General features: G+C 38.0%; 1 non-coding gene across 1 annotated transcript; it reads right to left on the reverse strand.

Annotated features, from left to right (window-relative positions):
- Positions 1-283: 283 nt before the first annotated feature.
- Positions 284-447, reverse strand: LOC123812300. The gene has a single exon (XR_006784575.1). It is a non-coding gene; the product is annotated as a U1 spliceosomal RNA (small nuclear RNA).
- Positions 448-6,703: the final 6,256 nt, after the last annotated feature.

Here is a 6,703-nt window from a genome sequence, read left to right on the forward strand (position 1 = left end):
AATGACTTTCAAGCAACATTTATTCACTTATTTAAGAAATAAATATTATTGCTTACTGTGTACCAATTTCTATGCCAACATCTCGGAATACTACTGTGGGCCAGGTAGACAAGTTTGCTGTCTTCATGGAATTTATAGTCGAGAGGAGAAACCAATCCATTGCTTAACTAATTACACAAATGCAAGAAAAATGGTATGCCAAAGAAGTTTCAACTTTTAAAAAAATAATTCTCAAAAAATGGTGAACTTACTGTTTTTTGTTTTGTTTTTGTTTCCTTTTAACCAGGGGAGAGTGCAGACGCAGCCCCCCACTACCACAAACTATGCGGTCAAGTTTCCCGCATTTGGGGAAATTGGAGGGGTCAGCACACCCAGAGTGCAGTGGGTGAGGCTCGCCCTGGGAAAACCACCTTCATGATCATGGCATCTCCCCTGTCAGGTAAGTACGGAACATACTGTTTTAATGTTTTAAATACTGACCTATGGAAAATAAAGAAATTTATATTGATTTAATTGTTACTGTATGTCAAGGCCTTCACATATATTGTCCATTTAATTTTTACAAAGACCTTTGTAAGTAGATACAAAGGAAACTGAGGCTCGAAAAGTGGAAACCATCAACTATAAAGCCATAATCACATGCACATTCATCTCATTCGAATTTCATGCATTTACCCCCACACTTTCTGACTTTCTCAATGGAGTTTTCTCTGGCACCTTAGCTGAAAAGGTCACATGGCTTCAGACATCTCTTCCATCAGTGGGAAGCAGGCATACAGGATTCTTGAGCCAACGATTGGAATAATTATTTAAGAATCTAAAAAATAGTGTCAACCTATGTCAGATCTCCAAAAAAGATAACCTCTCCCACCTTCAGTGGCAACACGATCTGATGTTTCATCATTCTGCAAGCATACTAATTCTCAGTGAGTTTCTACTATCTTAGCAAGTTCTCATTGCCAGATCAACTTTCCGTGCTAATCTGGGTTTGAGATTTTATAAGAATAAAGCCCAGAATTGAGAAGTTATATATATCAACATTCACAAGGCATAAAACAGTTAACTAGCAATAAAAAAATCTATCTTCCTAAGCATAGTATAGTCTATGTATATGCCTTTTGTTCTAAACACCAATAAAGAATGGTCCTGTTTGCCTCTTGCTAGATATATATATATATACAGCAAAAATTTTACATTACATTTTATAAGGAGATACCACTATGCATAAAGTAGAATGCCATATATAATATATATAGTTATATATAATATATATAGTTATATATACAAAGATAATTCTGGATGGAGATATATTTTTTTTTCTGAATAGTCAAGTTTTATGTTATATTGCACCTAGGTCCTCTGTCCTTCTTTCTATGAGTTCCACAGGTAATTAGTTTCATTAAATAGTATCTTTGCTGTGAAGTTCCCCTTCACAAGAGCTCCCATCCCTTAGTCTAACAAAAAATCTTTAGCCACACTCTGACTACATGTGTTTCTGAGAACAATGTTATTTAAATATCTATAAAGATAGCATGAGTAGATAGTATATAAAAGCTGAAAAATCCCAGTGCTACCCGGATCTTCACCTTCTGTGTTTCACCTCGCCCACATGGCTGGGGTGGGGAGGAGTGGGGTACATTCTGGTGGCTGCCTCCATGCCACCTTGATGGACTTTCTTACAAACCTCAGGGCAGATTAACTACCACTGACATGTTCTTAACTATGAGCGCATCTCCTGGATTTGTCTGGAATCTAGACAAACTTTGTCCGGATTTGTCTGGAGGGTTGCTTCCAGAAGTATAGGCTTCTCCAACTAGGTGAGTGTTCTAGGAACCCATCTGTATCAGTGTGCCAGCTAGTGTTGTTGTGAGAGGCTGCATTTGGCTTCAATGAATTTTTTTTGGAGATTCTTTCAATACGTTTGCCCATTTCGTGATGGGTGATCTATGAATGCACCTGTCCACAAAGTGCTGAGTGTTCAGCAGTTTTTGACCAAAACAGCCTGATCCCTGTGCCCCACCCTTTGTATTCACCCCATCTCACCCCAGGCGACTTTTTTTCCCCTCAGTTGAAAAACATCCTCAAAGGGAAATGTTTTGCTAAGGTGGAAGAGGTAAAACAAAATATGGCAGAAGGACATCAGAATCAACTAGTTCAAAAACTGTTCTGAGCAGTTGGAAAAAAATATATCTCAACAGGTATGTTGCATCAAATGGAAAGTACTTTGAAGGTGAATGATGTTTAAACATGTAAGAATAAATACACAATTTTTAAATAAATAAATTCTGCTTTGGGGGAGTCGTGTGTGTGTGTGTGTGTGTGTGTGTGTGTGTGTGTGTTAAACCAACAATACCAGGGGCTGGTGAGGATGTGGAACCCTGTTGATGAGAATGTAAAATACTACAATCATTTTAGAAAATAACTTTAGAAAATAATTTTAGAAAATAACTTGGTAGTTTCTTTAAAAGTTCAACACATCCCTATCATCCCACTTAGCTAGTCCACTTCTGGGTTTTTACCCAAGAAAAATGAAAATATACCCACAGTAAGACTTGTACACAAATATTCATAGTGACCTTATTTGTAATAGTCAAAATGAGAGCAACTTGAATGCCCATCAATATGTAAGTGATTAAACCCCTTGTGGCTTGTCCACATGATGCAAAACTACTCAGCAATAAAATTAAAATATTGGCATGCTCAACAAATAGAAATTTCCAATGAATTTCACAGTCATTATGCCAAGTGAAAAAAGCATAATGAAAAAAAAGTGTATACTGTATGCTCCTATTTATATGAAATTCTAAAACAATGTTAACAAATCTCTAGTGACAGGAAGCAGATCAGTAGTTGCTATTGGATCTTGACAGAGGTAAGAACAGATTACAAAGGAGCTGGAGGAAAATTTAAAGAAATAGAAATAATTGGTACCTTGATTATTGTGATGCTTTCATGGGTGTATACATTTGTTAAAGCTGTATAAAATTGTACACTCTAGACATAAGCAGTTCATTGTACTTCAATTGTACCTCAATGAAGTTGTAAAATAAATCAATAGTTTGTCAAATTGTCCCAACTCCAGGTCAATGCAATGGATTGCTGTCTTTGCTCCATATTAAATGTATCTCACATAGTCCCTGCTCCTGAGCTCATCGCGAGTTTGAGCACATTGGACTGTAGGGTAATAAAACGTTTTTCAAGTGTGGAAAGAATGGGCACATTAATTAACACACAGAAGCCATAGGTCACAGGTGGTCAACACAAGGCCCTCGGGGCAAGTCCAGCCCTCCACCTTGTTTTATCTGGCCTGGCACCTTGTTTCTACCTGGCAGCAGCACCAAGCTCTCACTTAACTATTAAGGAGCAGTTACATTTACACAGTCCTAAAATTACATTTGGCCCTTTGAAGGCAGCCGCGAGGCTGATGTGGCCCCTGGTGAAAATGAGTTTGATGCCCCTGCCATAGGTGGTGGTGAAGAATAAGGACCTCCGAGTGAGACATACCCAAGTTCAGATCTCTGTCCTCTCTCTCACTTGCAATGGGACCTTGCATGAAGCTAAATTTCTTGTCTCAGTTTTCCTCACCTATCAAATGGAGATGATAACACCATTGACCCCATGAAGTTATTTGGATATTCAATAAGATAATGCACATACAGCCTGAGCCTGACCCACACAAATTCCTAATAAACGAAAACTCTGCCATACACTCAAATGGTATACCAAAATTTCTAATTTTTTAAAATACTCCGTCATGATGCTGCAAGGTTAATGAAATGATCCAGGTGAACCTGCGTAGCTGATGTGTGAGGGTTCTAGAAGTCAATCATCAATCCTATCTTGTTCAAATTTCCTTAAAGGCTGAATGCCGTTTTCATGGGCATTCTACTGCAGTAACAGTGTGACCAAGGCACCAAGTTTTCTCTATTCCCATCGACCTTTTCTCCCCTGTGTTTTTAGTCATATCAAAGTTGTTTTGTGAAGTTTTTAGGTCTAAAATACTGGATATAGAGGTTTACTGAGGAAATCTGTGAAGTCTTTCCGTTTATAGGTGGATTAAACTTTTCTATACCTCATCCTTCAATGATGGGAGTGATCTCTTCCAACATGGAATTCCCTCCATCTGGTACCTAGTTCAAACTCAGTAAAAGCTAATATCTTTATTTCCCTCATTCAGGATTTAGGTTTATCAACCTAGCCCTGAAGTACACAGAATAACATAGTAATCACATGGGTTCAGACACACATTCCATAGGCAGCTAATGAGGGTTGCACAGAAACACAAGTATATTTTCAACTACAAGTGCATCATTTTAATACTACAGCTGCTTCTGACCCTAACTTGACAGTAGCACTGAATTTTTATTATTCCAAAGTAGAAGAGCTGTTTCTTCATTGACTGTAAGAAATAGGGGCCTAAATAAATGGGTTCCTACTCTATGCCAGTCACTGTGCTAGAAGCTGCTTATATCATTTCTATAAATCCTCATAATAAACCTCTTCTGTTTTACCTGCGAGATAACAGGCTTGACTTACTTGCGGTTATAGATGTAGTATGAAGTAAAGGCAGAATTTGATCCTACACAACCTATATTCTATGCATTATAACATATCACATCTCAGTGCTTGTGGGTTTCAAATGAAGGAATTGTCTTTCAAATGAAGGAATTTTTAGTAATTTACCAGGATAATAGGCATATACTAGGCCCCTGCTGGAAAAACCAAAGTGAGTGGTTAACCTAATCTGGGTTAGCAACTGTTCAAGCAACATTTCAAAGCAAAGAGATATCAAGCAAGGAAATAAGAAAGTTTCTGACATGCTGCATGCTGGCTAAACAGACTCTCTGGAATAGAAAGCTGTGACCTGGATTGCAGGGGGGAAATTTCTGGATATAATCTAGTTCCTCACTACTCACAGGGTGGTGTGCAAACCGGTGCAGCACCAGGGAGTTCTGTTAAAAATACAGAATCTTCAGCTCCACCTCAGACCTACTGAATCAGATTCTGGATTTTAACAAGATATCCTGGTGATTCATACACACATTAAAATTTGAGAGGCACTGGTCTGTAGATCTATAGACGTGCTTACCATTGGAGTAATTTGGGTAGCTTAACTCAAAAAAGAAAAAGAAAAGAATTCCAAGGACCCATTGACTGGGGATCCTGAGTCCGTGGATTTTTAGGTGGATGTGAAAATTTAAATTTAGAAGAGCTCTCTGTGAAATCCTTGGAGACAGTTACGTTCGGGGCCCACTAATCTAGAGTATCCAATGTAAAAGGCACCCTAATTTTCGTCAGAATCATGCAGGGAATTGAAACGAAGGCAGCTTGAGATACTCAGAGATTCACTCTATTTACATTTTTATCAAGAATGTTATCTATTTTCAGCCAAAAAAAATCCTTAGAGAGCAAGATTCCATAGTAGGAAAACATGTTAGCTGAGGAATTCTCAGGGAAATGAAGCGAAGCATAATTTCCCCAAAGAAAGCCTTCCAGTTCTTGAAGGAGACCCAAATAGACATAAATGTACCCAGACACAGACACAAACATAAAATGAGACCCAGAAGAGAGCCAAATGCTGCTTCCCAATACACTCCCAGTCATGACGGCCTGGTGGTCTTCGTGAGAACATCTGTCTTTCCCGCTCCTCCCCAGCCCCAGAGTTGTGTGCACAGTGTCTGTTTCTAGGTCCTGTCTCAGGGTTTGGTCACTCAACAGAAGCTAAGCCTCAACAATTACAGACACCTTGCTGTCACCTACTCTTCTTCCCACATTTCTTTTCAACAGTAAATTTTTTTGCGAAGAGTCTAATGGATCCCTAGTGAAGCAAAGGTTAGGCATTAAGGGTCACTGACTAGGTTGACTCTAAAAACCCAGGTCTTAATTTGTGGTGAAAAAGATACAGCATCAAACTCATAAACAATGTAGTCTAGAATCAAGACAAAAAGTTAAGGTCATGAATACAGATGTTCACATTCAAACTCTGAAGGAAGAATGGTCCAGAGAAATAAAATAAGACATAAGGCAGGGAGAGAACGCTAATGCCTTCTGAACCAGGTCCAGCAATAAGTAGATGCCTGTAGCTACCCATCTAAAGTTGATCCTTTTGAAGAAATACTGGAAACTGTAGATCTCTCAGGTGTAGAGTTTCCATTCTTTTTATTCTTTGTCCTTTGATATATTATCTCCTTTCTTCTACTGTTTACTTTTTCAAAATTTTATAATGAAAGGAAAGAACAATGAACAGCCCAGTAGTCATGCATCTAAACAATGGTTAACATTTTGCTTTACTTTCCCTATTAGCTAAATTTTTGTTGAATCATTTCCAAGTGAGTTGCTGACATCATGACACTTAACTACTAAATATTTTAACTCACTTTTCCTAAGAATAAGCTCTCATGCATCACCACAATGCCACTAAAACACCAAAGAAAACTGGGTAAAAATAATTCTGTAATGTCACCTAATATCCAAGTCCTTATTGAACTTCCCTTAATTGTCTTCAAAATGTCTTTGCCCCGACATTTTATATGAAAATTTTCTAAGGGAAAAATTGAAAGAATTTTACAGTGCACTTACACACCCACAGATAGTACCATTAATTTTTTACTATACTTGTTATACCACACCTTTACATCTATCTGTATGCGTTCTTTACCCACCAATCCATCTTATTTTTTGACATGTTTCAAAGTAAAGTTCA

This window comes from Phyllostomus hastatus, unplaced genomic scaffold (genome assembly GCF_019186645.2).
Source record: "Phyllostomus hastatus isolate PE091 unplaced genomic scaffold, TTU_PhHast_1.1 phas_scaffold_78, whole genome shotgun sequence".
NCBI classification, from domain to species: domain Eukaryota; kingdom Metazoa; phylum Chordata; class Mammalia; order Chiroptera; family Phyllostomidae; genus Phyllostomus; species Phyllostomus hastatus.